General features: G+C 42.3%; 1 protein-coding gene across 1 annotated transcript in view; it reads right to left on the bottom strand.

Moving 5' to 3' along the window:
• The window catches only part of GRID1 (glutamate ionotropic receptor delta type subunit 1), an 836,720-nt gene that overhangs the window by 475,519 nt on the left and 341,938 nt on the right, over positions 1 to 19,263 (bottom strand). The gene's annotated exons all lie outside the window — the stretch shown is intronic.

Genomic DNA, 19,263 nt, shown 5'->3' with positions numbered 1-19,263 from the left:
ACTGTCACAGCCTAGAAGATGCTAGGCAAGATCAGTAGTGAAATGGTTACATTATACTGTCCAAGATAGCAAAAGTATTGCTAGCTGATTAGAAAGGGCCCTACCAACAAGGCTGGCTCCCTCCCATAGGAAAGACTATAGATTCCTCACAGCCCACTTGTGATGTGACACTGGGTGGGTGGGTGCACTGAGCATAACTGCCACTCCAGGGAGAAATTTTAAAAGGCTTACATGACCAGAGGAAGGAGTCTCTCTTAATACCATTATGAACCCCAGTCAGGGAGATGATGTTGTATGGGACAACAATACTGAAAATGTGTCTTTCCCTAATCACTTCTCCACTAAAGAACAATTGGAAGAGTTATCCCCACTTTGAGCAGGGAGAACGTGCCTTACTATGCATGGTAAAGATCCTCATTTTCTATGAATGTAGGGTTAGGAAGATGGTAGGGGGAGGGGCAGGATGAGGGGAGAGACTCACTGTCTAGCTTCCCTCTGGCATGGTGGGAAAACCTGTGACGTTATCCAAAACGTATGCAAGCGAAACACTTCACCACACTCTCAGAACTATATGCTTGAAATTTCAGCTAAGAAAACATTTGGGCAAATCCAGGCTGACAATAATTACAGGGTGGTGATGTTTGCTTAAAATATATTTATAGGTGGGCTTGCAGGGTTAATCAAACATGCACATTAAGACACTGAACACAGGAATGAGAGAGAGGGAAAGGTTTAATGATAACATGTAAGGGCTAATGTTCCATCACAGAGAATTTTCCTCCTAAATGACACCCCTCGTCACAGGTGAGGGGATATGCTGACTCCAGTAGCTTCTCCTGGCATTGAGGCAAAGTTCCTGTTGTAGCACTGCCCCCATTTGCCGTGCACTGTGTCACCCAAACTCATTTTGCTCCCATCTTTCTAATAAAGTGCTAATGTATGTAGCAAGACAAATTAAGAGCCCAAAGGTCAAATATCTGTAATAGGTTCTCTTGACGCTATTAAAACCATCTGTAATGCATAGTTAGTCATGTCTAACATTTATAACATCAATCATTTATTAATCGTTATTGGATGCTCAGATCCTATGGTGATGTTCTTCTAAAACAGACTCCAACGAAAAACTGCTGAGCTTGAATTAATATGCAAACTAGATACCATTAACTTGGGTTTGAATAGAGACTGGGAGTGGCTGGGTCATTTCACATATTGAATCTATTTCCTTAATTTAAGTATCCTCACACCTTCTTGTCAACTGTCTAAATGGGCCATCTTGATTATCACTACAAAAGTTTTTTCTCCTGCTGATAATAGCTCATCTTAACTAATTAGCCTCTCACAATTTGTATGGTAACTTCCAACTTATCTTACATCTTACTATATGTTCCACTCTATGCATCCAATGAAGTGGGCTGTGGCCCACGAAAGCTTATGCTCTAATAAATTTGTTAGTCTCTAAGGTGCCACAAGTACTCCTATTCTTTTTGCGGATACAGACTAACACGGCTGCTACTCTGAAATCTATGGTGATGAATGTGCTATAAGAACCTATTTAGAATAGAACCCTTTATAAACCACTTACAGATGGAAATTTAATACAAACTATGACCAGACAATCTAATCAGGGAGTACTACAGCAGACCCCACATCCACAAATCAGTACTAGGAAACCTGACTGGATCTTCCTATACAGAGAGATGCATGCACCTGTGGGATCTTAAGACTGGTGGCCACAAGAGATACTTTTTAAACCTTGCCTTGTGGAACAACTTTTGCAAAATAACTTGGAGCCCTGTTGTGAAACCTGCAGATCTCTGAAAGTGTGGAGAAGTGAATATTACAGAATTCCCACTGAATACTCCTTACTATGGAATAGGGTTTACCAGCCCACAGACAGAGGAGAAGGCATGGCCCTTTGAACTAGTGGAAACCAGGGATCTTCGGGTCACTTGTGCTTTCAATCCTGCAGATCCCAGGAACAGAGTCTGCTCCTTTCCAGTGCAGGCTCCTCTTCTATCATGAAGCACAGACAACATCTCCTTTCCTGATATGGTGAGGATGATTTGGCTCTGAAGTTTGTATAGCTTCTAGGAAAATTTACTCTCCATGGAATCTTATCATAAAGACAGCATTCATGCAGGGGAACACAATGAATAGAACAGTTCCTCCTTGGCCCTGCCCTGGTACCCAACATACCTCTAATTAATGCTGAGATTGAGTTGGAGGGATTCTTTTGGTCTCCCAAGGAAAGAGAAGCACTATGCACAGCTGCTGCTGCTCCAGTTCCACTCCTTGTATAGTATTTTGAGTGCAGTTATGTAACAAAAAACCCTACATTTGTAAGTTTCACTTTCATGATAAAGCGATTGCACTACAGTACTTGTATGAGGTGAATTGAAAAATACTATTTCTTTTATAATTTTAACAGTGCGAATATTTGTAATAAAAAATAATAAAGTGAGTATGTACCCTTTGTATTCTGTGTTGTAACTGAAATTGATATATTTTAAAATGTAGAAAAACATCCAAAATATTTAATAAATTTCAATAGGTATTCTATTGTTTAACAGTGCAATTAATCGCGATTAATTTTTTGAGTTAATTGTGTGAGTTAACTGTGATTAATTGATAGCCCTAAATTCAAGTAATCAACCAATAAAAGTACATTTCAAATGTACATCTTTCTCTGACTTCCATTTTTTACTGCATCACATCCTGTTTTTCCTCTCTCTTTTCTCTTCCAGTATTGCTTTTAGCAATGCACACAATCTTGTATTAATATTATGATCTATTGTTCTATTTAATTAGAGTTAAATCCTGCCCATGCCTTCTCAGGTGCACGGTGGGGGGAGGGGGAGTAGAGATGAACAGCCATCTTAGCACTTTGTGTAATGGGAATGTTAGTAAGGTATGGCACACAGTCATCTAGCAGATACGGATGGCTAATGTGACAGGGGATGCACCTTGAACACAACAACTGTTTGTTTGAGGAGAAATATCTGTGGTTTTCACAAGAGTCTGGTGAACTCATATGCTGCCATCCAGAGAAAGCACAACTGCACACCATTAACACTGAACAACATGGCTCTAACATAATGTAGCAATAAAACACACCCTACTGCACAATCAGCCGGTAGGATTTCTCTTGCTCTGAAAGTGACTCACAGAATATCTAATCATGTGCTGGTGCTCACACTGCATAAATTTCTGGGTATATTGCTATGATTGGACCTCTAATTACTTGTCCAAAGGAGAAGGATTCATAATCCTACCTGGAATATAAATAGAGAAGACAGAGCTCTTTTCTTCCAAGATTCCATCATTTGTAGGATTGAAGGTAATAAAGGAGAAGTAAAGTATTGGCTCTGATAGGAGCCTACACTTTTCCTTTACAAAGTTCTCCTGCTGTTACAACATAGTTTTTTTGGATACTAGACTAGAATTTATTTAACTCCAGCATACATGAACGTTTGATGTCAACTGGTAAAATCAATGGGCCAAATCCTGAAGACTTTGCATAATTAAAACTTCTATCGACTTCAGCAAGAGTATAGCCTGTGTAAGGACTGAGTGAAGCCATCAGGACACAGCCCAATATGCACTGGAGATTAATAAATTGGGGCCAAGTAGACTCTTTACACAGATCTTTCTATATATAATAGAAGAGGACCGTTCTGGCCACAGTACAATTCCACCACCCCACTCACCCTGCACGGATGACCTTCCAATGGAATTCTGTCAGGAGTAGAGTTCTACCAACTTTTGGTGGACAAGCCAAGAATGGAAGGTGAGTCAGGGGAGATGCTGCTCTCCATGGCACCAGGAATAAGTGAAATTCAGACCAGCAATAATATAGCTCACAGCTGAATTAGCACTCTCTTGGTCCCTGCTTCCCAAATCTTCAACTGCATAGCGGGAGGGTAATCTGGCCACAAACTGTACAACTCCTATTGCTGAATGGGAGAGGAGGGATTGCAACCAAGGGGCATCTGTGCAGATTGTTCTTTTCCTGGCATATCCTTGGTGGGCTGGGATGCACCACAACCTCCAAAAATCTGGCTCCCCATCAGAGGGAATTGTTAAAAGGAAACTCTTGTGAGAGGGAACCTTCCAGTGTTCCTCCCTCTCTCTACCCCTACCCCTTCCCCAAAACTCCCCTCCCAACTCTATGTGCTTTCCGTAGAAAGGGCCAATTTGGCCCTTCATTACCAAATGGAGAGAGATGAGCAGAAAAATAGTACCTGCTGTATTCAAAGGATTTCTTTGTGCTTAAAATTTTTCCCAACAATTAAACTAAACTCATTCACTCATTTTCATATGGAAAAAATGCATTGCTTCAGTTTAAACGAATGTTATAATAATAGGATGCATATTAGATCACCCTCCACTGAAACTCAGTCATCCAGCTTGCATTTCAGGGGCTCTAACTTTGGAGCATTAACATTGTGAAGCTCCCCGACACACACAACCTTTTAAAAACAGCCTCTGTCTAATATTTCTAGTTCTCCTATATATAGCCTGAAATAATTTATTTTAAGAAGATTCTGCCCAGTCATAGACAACACATTTCTACTTGAAATGTTAATGCTAATTTGAAACTCCTGTTTAAGCTTGCAACTGCAGAATCCATGTTTAAAGTTGTATGCAAGTGTACTTCAATGGGACAATTTGTAGTTTAAAGTATTATTCAGCATGAGCAAAGGCACTGCAATCTGGCTCTATATTTCATTAATTAAGTTGCATTGGACCCATATATTATAGATGAGACAAATATAAACTGTTGTGTTGCAAAAAGTTCTCAAACATTAATTTGGAATACTAGGATTTAATTCTCTTTTTCTTCTAGCCTTTCACCTGTAAAATTAGGCATCTTCATTCCACAAATCCCAACTGTGAAGGGCTTAAAGGGTGCAATACAAACCTCAAAAAATTAAAATAGGTTTACTGATTTGTTTTGTTTAAAAAAAGACACAATGTTAAAGTCTCAACAGCCTTTCCAGAGCTAGAAGTTTTGGGTTCACCTCCCCTAAATTTAGAATGTCACACACCTCCACCCCACCCCCCCAAAATAAAATAAACTGATTTGAGGCATACAGTTGGTCAATAACAGCTTTACATGATTCTGGAAAAGAAAGGATGGTCCCGTAGCTACGGCTAGTTAGGACAGTAGCCGAGGACTTGGAAAACCTAGGTTCAAATCCCTGCTCTGCAAGAGATGAGTTTGAAGCAAGTAATAAGAAAGGATCAGACCAATGGTCCAACTAGCCCAGTATCCGGTCTTCCAACAGTGGCCAGTGCCAGATGCTTCAGAGAGAATGAGCAGAACAGGACAATTATTAAGTGATCAATACATACCCCATCGGCCAGTTCCAGCATCTGGCAGTCAGAGGTTTAGGGACACCCATAGAATGGACCTTCGTGTAATATCCATTGATAGACCAATCTAATTCTTTTTTTGAACTCAGTAATCCTTTTGGCTTCACAATATCACCTGGCAATGAGTTTCACAAGTTGACTTCGTATTGTGTGAAGTACTTCCTTATATTTGTTTTAAACCTGCTGCCTATTAATTTTGAATGATTAATAACCACTGATTTCTTCTGGCCCTCAAAAAAGTAGAAAAAGTTATTCTCTTCTGTTTATCCCAAAATAGGATCCACCTAAGAAGTAAAGACAATAATAAAATGGTTCACTTTGTCTAAGGACCCATAGATCAGGAGTTCCACTCCCCAAGAGCAGAAACTAAAATGGCCAAATGAAAGTATTGTTAATCACTTAGATGAAAATCTCTCAATTTGCCTATGGATGATACATCTCTTTCTCCCTCACAACCCAGCTAAACAGAACACCAAGCAACCAAGCAAAGGTGCCAGTGGAGGGGATGGGGTGGACTGATATGAGGCCATTGATGGTGGGTACAGCCGTCAATAAGGGTCCATGCGGGTCCTGGTGCCCTGGATCCTGTACTGTGGGCTCCAAAGATATGGGTACCACCCAAGCAGGCCCGGCATGTAGTGCATCGGAAAAGGTGGGTGCACCCAGGAGTCACACTATGCTGGGAGACTGGGGACAAGGGTGGCTCTTCTGCTAAGAAGCCCTCAGAATCTGAATAAGCTTCTGGAAATGGCAGAGCTGTCAGTGTGGGCAGTACCACAACCAGTGGAGACAGGTCACAGCTCAGTGGGAGTGACTCATCCACTGGTGTAGGTAGCCGCAGGGGTGGGTACAGTAGTTTGAGGTGGGGATCAGCGGATCCATCCGGCCTGCTGTCCAGGGCAGATTCCATTGTCCACTGAACTGAGGAGGAGTATGTGGAGTGGAGGCCTGGAGAATCCTGCCATGGCTGAGGATTGTGCACTGGCAGGCTATCATAACCCTCAGTCACCGCAGGAGCCGGCAGCGCCAACAAGTCTTGCTTCTGCTTCACCTTGCCCCTGTCTAAGGGGGTGGCCCTGTGGGGTCATCACACGACATCTCACCTGACTGAACCTGGCTCAGGGAGGGAACGCGATGTGTCACATTGGTCTGCGACAGGGAATTGCTGTGTTTGTGAGAATGCTTGTGGCTCTCATGTGCCTACTCAAGTCTCTGCGGTGCCAATGGATCCGGGCATGAAGCCGAGGGCAGAGCGCTAACCGCCAGTGAGTGGCAGTGCACCATGTTAGGATATAGATATTCAGGCCTGTCTGTAAAGGCCTATAATCTAAGAATTTAGGTGTATTCTTATCACTTAACTAGTTATAGAGGTATAAAAGAAAAAATCAAAATCACTGTCTGCCAGTGTAAGGACCTTCTCTTACTATGACAGTCTGAGGCTCTGTTCTTAGGCTAAGATCTTTGGCTAAGCAGCAGAGGCAGCCATAAGCTGGGAAGCGTATGGTCACATCCTCACATTCCAAACTAGTCACACTGAAATAAGGTGCTATTGGGCTGTTAGGAATACAATCCTGTCCTGTTTCAGAGTAGCAGCTGTGTTAGTCTGTATTCGCAAAAAGAAAAGGAGTACTTGTGGCACCTTTAGACACTAACCAATTTATCTGAACATAAGCTTTCATGAGCTATAGCTCACTTCATCCAATGAGGTGCTCAAATAAATTGGTTAGTCTCTAAGGTGCCACTAGTACTCCTTTTCTTTTTGTGAATCCTGTCCTGATAATGCCTATCACCTCCAGAGAAAGGGAAATGCCTAGAAAATGTAAAAGGAAACTTAGTTTGAAAGCATCCTGTCTGGCAAGAACTCACTTATCAATAGCTGGGATGTGAAATCCTCATTTCTGTGTTTGTTCTATCACTGTAGTCCCCATTTCCCTATTGTTTGTCTGTATAATCTCTGTCTGGTTCTGTGATTGTTTCTGTCTGCTGTATAATTAATTTTGCTGGGTGTAAACCAATTAAGGTGGTGGGATATAATTGGTTAAATAATGTTACAGTATTCAGAGTAACAGCCGTGTTAGTCTGTATTCGCAAAAAGAAAAGGAGTACTTGTGGCACCTTAGAGACTAACCAATTTATTTGAGCATGAGCTTTCGTGAGCTACATCCGATGAAGTGAGCTGTAGCTCACGAAAGCTCATGCTCAAATAAATTGGTTAGTCTCTAAGGTGCCACAAGTACTCCTTTTCTTAATGTTACAGTATGTTAGGATTGGTTAGTTAAATTTCAGTAAAATAATTCGTTAAGGTATACATAAGCAGAATTCAAGTTTTACTATATAGTCTGCAGTCAATCAGGAAGTGGCCGGGGGGGTGGGGGGGGAATGGGAACAGGGAATGGGGATGGGGAAATTGGAATCATGTTTTGCTAAGGGGGGGAATGGGAACAGGGACACAGGTAAGGCTCTGTGGTGTCAGAGCTGGGAAGGGGGACACTAAGGAAGGAAACTGGAATCATGCTTGCTGGAAGTTCACCCCAATCAACATCGAATTGTTTGCACCTTTGGACTTCGGGTATTGTTGTTCTCTGTTCATGTGAGAAGGACCAGGGAAGTAAGCAGGTGAAGGAATAAGTCCCTAACACACTGTCGGTACCGATGGTCTGGAATCAGACTCCACACAAGGCCAGAGTGCCTCTGCCATGAGGAACTTGCTGAGTCACAGAAGTGGAGCGCCACGGGTCCTTGACAGGAAGGACTTGCTGATATCACAGAGGGTGACAAGGTGCGTCTCACCTAGGCAGTAGAGACAACACGTGTGCTCATCACTCACGGAGAATGAGTGAGGGCATAAGGCACAGTTCTTGAACCCCAGGATGCAGGGATAATCCCCTGAAGAGGCCAGGGGAGGCCCTGCATGGGTCTACTATATACACTAACTTATTTCCAGAAGTAAGAAGAAGAAGCAGAACTAAATAACTGTGTCTATAACTGTCTTTCACACAGAGGCTATGAGTGCCTAGAGAGGATTCTGATGCCGACCATGTGGTAAGAGAGAACTGAGCGTGCATCGCCCACACTGTCTCTTATAGCCTCACATGGAGCATGTGGCAATGTAAGATGACCGTGTGAGTCAACGGACGCTGCAGCTGAAAAACTTCTGGCTCCGGCACATGCACACCCACATTTGGAATACATATAAGGACCATCACTTGAAGAACTCCTCCTCCTCCCCATCCCAGAGTTAAGAGGATAAGAAGTGAGGTTTCATTTCAAAGATTATACTAAAAAAATAAAAAGGGAAATACAAACAACTGTAGGTTATCTTGCTTAAGTCTACGCTCTCTAGTGAGAACTCAACCACCATATTTTAGATAAGGAGTACTTGTGGCACCTTAGAGACTAACCAATTTATTTGAGCATGAGCTTTCGTGAGCTACAGCTCACTTCATCGGATGCATACCGTGGAAACTGCAGCAGACTTTATATATACACAGAGAATATGAAACAATACCTCCTCCCACCCCACTGTCCTGCTGGTAATTTAGATGTTTAACTCCTTTCTAAGTCCAAGCAAATTGGCCTAGGAAAGTGGTTTTCAACCTGTGGGTCCGCAGACCGTGTCTAAAATTTCCAAAAAGATCTGCACCTCCATTCAAAATTTTTTAGGGATCTTCAAATGAAAAAAGGTTGAAAAGGCTAGCCCTGTTCTTCCCTCCCTCCCCTTTGCATTGCCTTCCTCTGCCTCTTCTTATTAGCCCCCAGTTGATGGGGTAATTGGCTCAACCAGCCAGGCTGATTGACTAATTACTCCCATCAATTTTCTCCAGGGGAACTAATTAATATTGAGTGATCAGAGTACAGGCTCACCTGTTTGCATCCTGCACTCTGTCACAGGTGTATTTACAGGAGTGTCAGGTGTAAGAGACGGGAAACAACTGTCCCACCCTGGTTGGCCTTGGTGAGGCCACAACTGGAGTACCGTGTCTACTTCTGGGTGCCACACTTAAGGAAAGATATGGACAAGTTGGAGATAGTCCAGCAGAAAGCAACAACAATTATGAAAGTTTTAGGAAACCTTACCTATGAGGAAAGGTTAAAAAAATCAGATATGTTTAGAAAAGAAGATTGCGACGGAGGTGAACCTAATAACAGATTTGAGATATATTAAAGGCTGTTAGAGGATGGTGATCAATTGTTCTCCCTGTCCACTGACAGGACAAGAAGGGAAATTTAGACTAGATATTAGGAAAATCTTTCTAACTGTAAGGCTAGTTAAGCACTGGAATAGGCTTCCAAAGCAAGTTGTGGCATCCTTGTCATTTGAGGTTTTAAAGAACAAGTTGGACAAACACCTGTCAGTGATAGTCTAGGCTTACTTGGTCCTGGCTCAGCACAGGGGATTGGGCTAGATGACCTTTCAAGTACTCTTTGAGCCCTATGTTTCTATGCTGCTGCTTCTGGCAATGTCCAGTAGTTAATGCTTCAGTGACAGAAGTAACCTCCACCAACTTCTCACCTGGCCAGGTATGCAATGCCACACATGGAAGGATAATATCCTTCTGGTTTCTAATATCTGTTCATAATTAAATGAATGTTTATATTACTTAAGAATGTACTACTAAAAATTAATTTACAAGCAGTAGTATGAAATGACATTTTATTTAATTACATTCAGTGTTTTGTATTGTAATGCATTACTAAATAAAAAAATACTAACAGAAATGACAAAAATCCACTCTTAATTTGCGTAACCCAATTATATTAAGTGCTGTTACAATCAGAAAAGTCAGAATCAGACTTAGACCATAAATGCAGGAACACAAAATTTCATTTCTTCAATGCCTTCCATATCAACTTTGCTCAATTTAGAAGTCAAAAGGTTAATTTTTTCCTCTATCTGTCAGTATTACAAACTCAGCATGGGATCTGAAGAGGAAAAAAAAAACAAGCTCTGTTCTCTCTGCTCCTGACATCTTCAGAAGTAATAACAGGGATTTGTAGAAACAATTGGCTAACAACTTAATTGATAATTAGAGCTGAGAGATATTTTTTGGCCTTTTTGAGGGGCAGAGGATAAAAATATGGATTTGTTTTGACAAGCATTTTGCAGGATTGTTTCAGTAAAAAAAAGTTAAATTCAGAAAATAAATTGAAAAATTTTGATTTTTCAGTGCAAAATGACTTGTCTAATTCCCTTCAATTCCATTTTAGAAACATTAAAAATGCTGGAAAATCAAACTGAAATATTTAGTTTTGAGACAAACAAAATGTTTATTTTCACCCCTATGATTTTCCTCACTTTTTCAGTTCAAAGACTTCAATAAATTTGTTTTGGGTTGACCTGAAAGGATTTTCCCTCCATATTTTTCAGAACTGCCAGCAAACCAAAAAAAAGTCATTTATTCACACTGTTCTGCTGATGATGCAGGAAACAGAATAAAAACCAGCTCGTTCTTAATTCTGATCGGTATATAAATCAGCTAGGAGTCGAAGACACAAAGTGGAACAGGTATGTTTAAGGTGCCATTTTTTTTATCTATAAACTAAATGTTCTCCTCCCCTACACTCCCTGGAACAGAGGATAGTCTATGCTGCATAGACTAGGCTCCCCAGCTAGGGAGGCGTGAAAGGCAGAGCAGCACCTACATGGAGTTTCCATGGGATTCTGGCTCCACAGCTAGGGATTAAGGCTGGGTTCTGCTAGATTTTCATTTCCCTGTACCTGGGGGGAAACGAACACAACTGTAAGATTCAGAGTCTGCAATGATTTCTGCTGAATCTACTTCGATAGTGGAACAGCAGCAGTCCTGAAAGCCAATGGCAGCAGGCTCTGGCCTACAATGGATCCCCTAGAGCTGGAACTAAGGGTTGAAAATTGCGTTCCTCTTTCATGGGAGAGGTAAATCTGACACACCCCAAAAGAATTCCAAGGGCACTTAGTAAATGGAAAGTCAATTAGTTTCCAATCCCTTATGGAGGCATAATTTTCATAGGGGGAAGTTGGCACCTAGTTGCTAGAGTTTGCTGAATTTTTCTTATGAAAAAGGTTAATATTTGTCTAATTTTTTTTTCCAAACCAAAAAAGTTTTCTTTTTCACTTTTCCAGAATTATCTCCCATTTTTCAGAAAACTACCCCTGTCCAGCTCCAAAACACACCCACACACAATTTTTGGTCCATGAAAGTTTTAGAAAAATGTGTGTGTGCAGATACACGTTTCTTTTGAAAATGTTCATGGAAAGTAATTGCCATTTTCCAGTCTGCTGTATTAGTCACTTTTTTGGCACACAGAATTAAGAGCCAAGCACTGCAGCCTCCTTTCACATACGTAGTGCTGTCACAGTGGCAATTTCGGGCCCTAAATGAGTAATTGTTTTGCTTGAATGTGTTTGTGTATGGAAATGTAGAGATCTTCAGATGAAACCCCAGCACAAGAGAAATGTTTTCCAATCATAAGACTAACCTAAAAACACAACTATTACTCATCATCTCTTGGGAAACAGAATGACTTTGTATTCCTCACAGCCAAGCAGATTCTTATCGTTTATATTTAGTACATATTAAAGGTGGTGTTTGGTCAATCAGTGATGTACTGGAGGTGCAGCATGTAGACCCAACCCTGCACTCTATATTTAGGGAAACACTCCATTGGTTGCCACTTTCCCACCTAGGGACACTACTTTTCTATAGCAGTTATAGTGCTGTTTATTTGCTCTTGCTAGTAGCAGCACTTCACAATGATTAGTGCCAAATCTCCCCTTATTGCAGGCATCCCCACAGCTCTAACCCCTTGAGGTCATCTCACAGTTTGGTTAGGTTCTTCTCTGTGCTCGCTACCCTGCCAACTTTGGTATCAGCCAATTTGATCATTGATATATCTACACCAGTAAAACCAGTGATGAGCTGCCAAAAGCGGGTTTCCTCCTCACCCCACAAGGGGGTCGTTGCCCACCCCCGCCCCCCAGGACTCCTACCCCATCCAACCCCCCACGTTCCTTGACTCCCCTCCCCAGGACCCCTGCCCCATCCACCCCCCTCCCCTGTCCCCTGACTGCCCCCAGAACTGGGCAGGAGGGTCTCGTGGGCCACCGTAGTGGATGCCCACCCCACCCCTAAGAGCCAGAGGCACCTGCTAGGCGGCAAGGTGGGGAGTCCCGGAGGTGCTTACCTGGGGCAGCTCCCAGGAAGCATCCGGCAGGTCTCTCTGGCTCCTAGGGGCAGGGGAGAATAGCTGGGGGGGAGCAGCGGGAGCGGCCGCTCCCCCACTGATCACATCAAAAGTGGTGCCTTAGCTGCCGACTTCCTGGGTGCTCTGGGACTGGAGCACCCACAGGGAAAATTTGGTGGGTGCAGAGCACCCACTGGCAGCTCCCCGCCCCATGCCCAGCCCCAGCTCACCTCACCTCGGCTCTGCCTCCGCCCCTGAATGCACCGCCCCGCTCTGCTTCTCCGCCCCCTCCCCCGGCTTCCCACAAATCAGCTGTTCAGCAGGAAGCTGGGGAGGGCTGAGAAGCAGGCGGCGGCTTCCCGCTCAGGCAGAGGGTGGTGGAGGTGAGCTGAGGCAGGGAGCGGTTCCCCTGCGTGCCCTCCCACCCCCGGTTACCTGCTGCAGCGCGGGTGGCCCACCTTGCGCCCCCCCCCACCCAGCTCACTTTCGCCTCCCTGGGCCTGTGTGTGAAGCCACCGCCTGCTTCTCAGCCCGCCCCGGCTTCCCGCGTGAACAGCTGGGGGGGGCGGAGAAGCAGAGCGGGGCGGTGCGTTCAGGGGAGGAGGCGAAGTGGAGGTGAGCTGGGCTGGGGGTGGGGTGGGGAGCTGCCGGTGGGTGCTCTGCACCCATCAAATTTTCCTCTTGGGTGCTCCAGGGCTGGAGCACTCATGGAGTCAGCACCTAAGGCGCTACTTTTGGCCGGTTAAATTTAGAAGCCCTTTTAGAACTGGTTGTCCCTCGCGGAACAAACAGTTCTAAAAGAGCTTTTAAATTTAACAACCGGTTCTAGTGAACCGGTGCGAACTGGCTGCAGCTCATCACTTAGTAAAACCCATGAAACAATAAGCAAACAAAATAGAATTGCTAGCAAATTTCTTGCAGGCATACAAAGCAGCCCAGAATACAATCCGAACACACTCACCTATGAAACTGGAGCGTTCCAACCTGCCATGATCGCCTTGTATTCCTACTGCAGATTTTTCCATTGTCGTGGCAACAACTCCACAGACCACAGTAGGAGAATCACTAACATGCTTAATGCAGACACCATTTTTTCATAAATTAAAGCCAATTACAGTCATTAATCTTTGTCTTCTAAAAATCATCCTAAGAATGTGTCCGCTTAATATGACCATGGTTCCTAAGGTAAATGCATATGGTTATAATTACATTATTGCCAATTAATACTTTATAGTTCTACAGCGCCTTTCCCCTGAGGGCCTCAAAGTGAATTTCAAATACTAGATAACCCATTTTACAGAGAGAGAAACTAAATCATATTGAGATTGAATGGCCTTCCTGAGAGAACAAAGCAACTAAGTGGTAGAGCTAGGGCTAGAATTTACAGCGTCTCACTTCCACACCTATGCTCAGACTGCTCAGCCACACTCCAGAAGTTCAGACTGTGAAGAGACTTAATTTAGTTGTCTTATAAAACTATCGTAAACACAGTGCACCAATTTCCATACCTAACTCTGCAGGCATAACTCCCACTGGTATCAATGAGGAGTTGCATGTGCAGATTCAAGAGTACATTCTAGTCTGTTTGCCCCTCTTTTCTTCTTTTTACGCACACATGGCTGCAGCAAATGCAGCTTTTCTAGTTCTCAGTGCCTCTTCTGCAATTACATACTTCTTAGGCATGAGAAAAGAACTGTTAAAAGTGAGGGTTAGCAGAGTCATAAAGTACATTATCTATGGAGAAAACATGAATCCCCGTGTTCCTTCTACAACGTACAAAAGCTATATGGAGACATACCAATTGATCTTTTCTTCATCAGTATGACCCAGTAGGAGAATGTTGTATATTGAAAAAAGGTTTTATGTCTCAACCTTCAAGATGGAGGTCTTTGAAAGGTCCCTTCACTACATTAAAAGAGGCTATTACTCATTTCTTCTCCACAAAAATGGCAAAAATTTAAAAGCTCCAGTTTCAACACAGCCTGAATATCACAGATAGAAAAGGCAAAAGCCTGGTTCAATTTAGCAATTTTTCCCTCTAGTTGCTAGGTTCACTCCTATCTTTCCATTTCATGTCAAGTTTAAAAACATGATTTTGGGGCATTCTACCAAAAAGGAACATCTTGCACTCTGCAAAGTTTGTGCATAGAAATTTCTCTCTCTAAAGTTTGTGCCAAAAATGTCAAACAAGCCATGTTTCATCATAGCCACAGCTCTGTAAGAGTCCCGTTGAGGTAAGGACAAACATTTGACTTTCCATGTGTACATATTTGCCAGGTCAATTTTACATTAGATTATTTTTGTTCTAGATCAATGCAAAGAGTGTGTGATGGGGAAGATAATCAATATGTAAACAGACTTCAGCTTTAAGCTCTCCCTGAGGTTATAAACAAAGGTTTTGGTTTTTTAATTATGCAAGATTCCTTGACAACATTATTTTGTCCTCAGAAAATCTGACAGTTTGATAGGTAGATGATATGCAGAGTCTGGTTGGTTTTACAGATGAATAAATGAAAAATGTTAGTTCAGGGAAAAGTTATGATTTCCAAAAGCTGCATAGATGAGGACTGTTTACTGGAATCAATCACAAATGCCTACTGCTGTAAACCCTCTGTGATCATAAGGACATGTTCTCCAAGCGACCTGCATCCTCACAGTCAGTCCCTGACTCAGAAGTCAAATCAGGAATGCTGAGCTGGGTAGTCACTCAGCTGGAAGTGCAAAAGCACAGGTCTGGTGAGAAACTAAATAGATGGCAGAGGAGCTAATATTAGGTGTATGGTAGTCAGTCTTTAGCTACTCCATGTGATTTCCTGCCAACTAAGTTAGCAACTACATGTCCATAGGCTCTCTCCCACCTCCCTTTCTCAACAAATACCTACTGGTATCTTTAAAAAAAAAAATCCTATCCTCCCCGCCCCACACACACACACAAAGCCTCCTGTACCAGATTTTCTGGTGTGCTCGGTTTAATTTTTTTTCTGCAGAGTGAAGGCAGTGGAAACCTGTCATAACTCCCCAGCCGAGTACGCCTCCAGCATAAGGGAGTCTCCAGTAGGCCTGGATCTGGCTTCTACTCTTCCTTTCCCTCCAGCCCCTGTGCAGGGAGCATGACAGGGCCAACCAGGAGTATACAGGAAAAGAGATAGAAAGCAAAGCACAATCCTCAGCTAACATATGGGAACAAAAGCCAGCTGGTGCAGTTTAGAGCAGCTCATAGGATGCCATACACTGCACCGAAGATGCCGCAGAGATGTGGCTCCCTATATTTGTGGAGGTGGTTCACTGAGATACATTGCAGTGAATCACAGTAACACAAAACTGTTTCCGTTGAATATAGAGATGGCGAAAATGGAATTATAGAGTGCAGAGAAATACATTCCCCAAGAAAGTTTACCACTACAACTAGTATCAAGTTGATGCATTAAAAAGAGACACACAAAAATCCAAATTTAAAGAGGATGTTCTTTCCTGATTTCACACTAGTGGGGAGGAATAAAGCAAAACAAAGATAGGAAAGGTGAATGGATTTACTCTCAACTATTACTACCAATTTATTCACATTGGCTGATGTTACCCTATAATATTAATTTAATGTCATGTATTCCTTAATGTATTCCTTAGTTTAAACTTTAGAGATTTATAGAATCATTCTGGATGCCTCTAAAATCTCTAAAGGTGTATGTTGTTTACTCCAGAATCATATGAATACTAGTCTCAAGAAAGCACAGTATTTGGTTTTGGGAAAAACAACTACACATTTGCTCATTTCTCCCAAGTCATGCAGTCATGCCTAGAATATTTCCCCCCTCCCCGAAGATGGCAATGACTGACCCACAAAAACAATGAGGAATCCGGTTGCACCTTACAGACTAACAGATTTATTTGGGCATAAGCTTTCGTGGGTAAAAAACCCACTTCTTCAGATACATGGAGTGAAAATTACAGATACAGGAATAAATATATATTGGCACGAGAGAAGGGAGTTACCTTACAAGTGGAGAACCAATGTAGAAGGCCAATTCAGTCAGGGTGGATGTGATCCACTCCCAGTAATTGATGAGGAGATGTCAATACCAAGAGAGGGAGAATTGCTTTTGTAGTGAGCCAGCCACTTCCAGTCCCTATTCAAGCCTAAATTGATGGTGTTAAGTTTGCAAATGAATTGTAGCTCAGCAGTTTCTCTTTGAATTCTGTTTTCGAACTTTTGTTGAAGTATGGGCTACTTTTAAATCTGTTACTGAATATCCGGGGAGACTGAAGTGTTCTCCTACTGGCTGTTTTATGTTACCATTCCTGATGTCTGATTTGTGCCCATTTATTCTTCTACGTAGATGCACTCCATGCATCTGAAGAAGTGGGTTTTTTACCCACGAAAGCTTATACCCAAATAAATCTGTTAGTCTTTAAGGTGCCACCGGACTCCTCATTGTTTTTGTGGATACAGACTAGCACAGCTACCCCTCTAATGACTGACCCAAATGCTCCCAACTCTTCGCATGGTTGGAAGGGAACAAACACCTGCACAAAAGGACAATGGGGATAAAGTGGAGGGGAGAAGCAGGGTTCCCCTGAACCCATATTAGCCCTTCTGCATGGAGTACTGGGTATCAGAGATTCCAGGCATAAAGGAGGAATGAGCACCTAAAGGAAGGGACAGAGGGGAATAATGTATTATGAAACCTGCTCCCCTTGGAAAGAGGCTTGAAGTCTGTGATGATTTGCTACCCAACAGTAGTGCTTCTCCTATGAGTACTACCTCCCCAACTGAGGGCCAAATAATAACAATCTTGATCATATGGAATAGTATTTTACACCATGTACCTTACTTCTAGAACAAGATTCTATTCAATGTCAGTAAGGGTACCACAGTTAGGCACTGAGATATTAATTCCTTGCAGAGAGAGCCAATGGAACATAACCATAGTATTGAAATCAGTGGTAGTGTGGCTCGATAACCAGTCTTGATACCAGGAGAAAGGGTTGCTGGGGCAATGTGCACAGGATTATCTGCGGTGTGGTTGGGGCCAGGGACCCTGAAGATTTGGGACTGTCCACCCTGCAGATTCCTGACCTAAGCAGCCCTATCCCTTGCAAATTTGCTAGGTTACAAACTTTGCCTTTAAGATTCGGGCAACAAGGGAGATTAACCATAAAGTGACACTTGCAAGATATTTTGAGGGTATGGAAATAAACATTAATGTAATGACAGGTTTCAGAGTAGCAGCCGTGTTAGTCTGTATTCGCAAAAAAAAAAAGGAGTACTTGTGGCACCTTAGCGACTAACAAATTTATTTGAGCATAAGCTTTCGTGAGCTACAGCTCACTTCATCGGATGCATAACATTAACGTAATGTTACTTTCTGCAAGCCAAATATTTTGCTGCATATTAATTCTGAGAACAGAAACCATTCACCTAGTACACTGTATTTCAGCCCTTTCAAGAGAGATATGTGTATAAGACAAGGAATCAAAAGCAGTTTTGTCAAGTAAGGCCTGCATGATTGGGCCTTTGGTTTTTTACCCTACAGATCATCTAAATTCAGAAGTTTAATGTAAATCTGCATATTGAATCCACCCTTAAGACATTTCTACAGAACTGATACTGTTTTGGAGCTCTAGATTGAGTTTCTGAATAAAGTCAACAGCAGCGGCCACATTCTGGTTCTTTAGGAATGGGTGAACCTTCCTCACAAATGGTTTTTGGGGGCAGTTCCCAGGATTTGCAAAACTAGCCTGAGTCAGAAACCCTTTTAAACATAAATCTAAATTTAAACCCATTTTTATTTTTACCAAGAAGGATTCCTTTTAAATTAAATAAAAAGCTGTGTTTTCCCCAGCTAGCTAAAGGGAAGCTTGTGCTGTGTAGTAGGAATAGAACAAGAAAGCTCTGCTGGTGTAAGTGGACACACTATTCCATCTATACCATATACCTCTAATATAATTTACCACTACAATATTTCTCTCTTTCCTCTTCTTATTTCCCAACCCTCCTCCCCACTCCTGCCACAGTCTCTCCATATTAAGGCACAAAACCAATAATGTGCAAGTCAAACTTCAAACAAAAACGCTTGCAGGGGATTGAAATCAGGCAGAACAAGTCTGCTGATCCCTATTCAAGAGACCAGGTCACAAGCTGATGGCAGTGAATACAATATCAGTAGAGCCATAGTTTCATCACTGGAATGCAAAAATAATAAACTTAGATTTTTATCTTTGCAATGTGAGAGTTCAGCAACACGTAGATTAATTTATTTCCACTTTGGAATACCTAATTCACTCAAGCTAAGATTTCTGTTTCCCAAGTTTCAGCCCAGAATAAAATTTTGCTGACATATATAACTCATATCAAACACAGGGGAAATGCTAACTCTACCCTTTACTATAAATGTCATGAAATGTACCACTGTGATACATGCTCCAAACAGAGAATTGTGAGGGGAACCATATAGAGAAGTTAGTACCAGAAATTTTGAAAATAAATTTTTAAAGAGAACTGTGCTCAGCTTTGACAGGAAGCATATTACAAAGGATTAGTGTAGAGTTCTTCTTGTACTCCATTGCATACCCATATGAACATTGCCAATCAATGTCAACAGCTTATTAATATTTTACTGAAAACCTGTAAGATGATTCAAACTTCAGCTGTCTTGATAGGGTGTTACTAAGCGACTTTGCTGCATGTCTGAGAATTAGTTTTCACAGCACTCTTTCACTCAAAAC

Source organism: Eretmochelys imbricata, chromosome 7 (genome assembly GCF_965152235.1).
Source record: "Eretmochelys imbricata isolate rEreImb1 chromosome 7, rEreImb1.hap1, whole genome shotgun sequence".
NCBI lineage: Eukaryota > Metazoa > Chordata > Testudines > Cheloniidae > Eretmochelys > Eretmochelys imbricata.
This window is presented reverse-complemented; position numbering and strand designations above follow the sequence as displayed.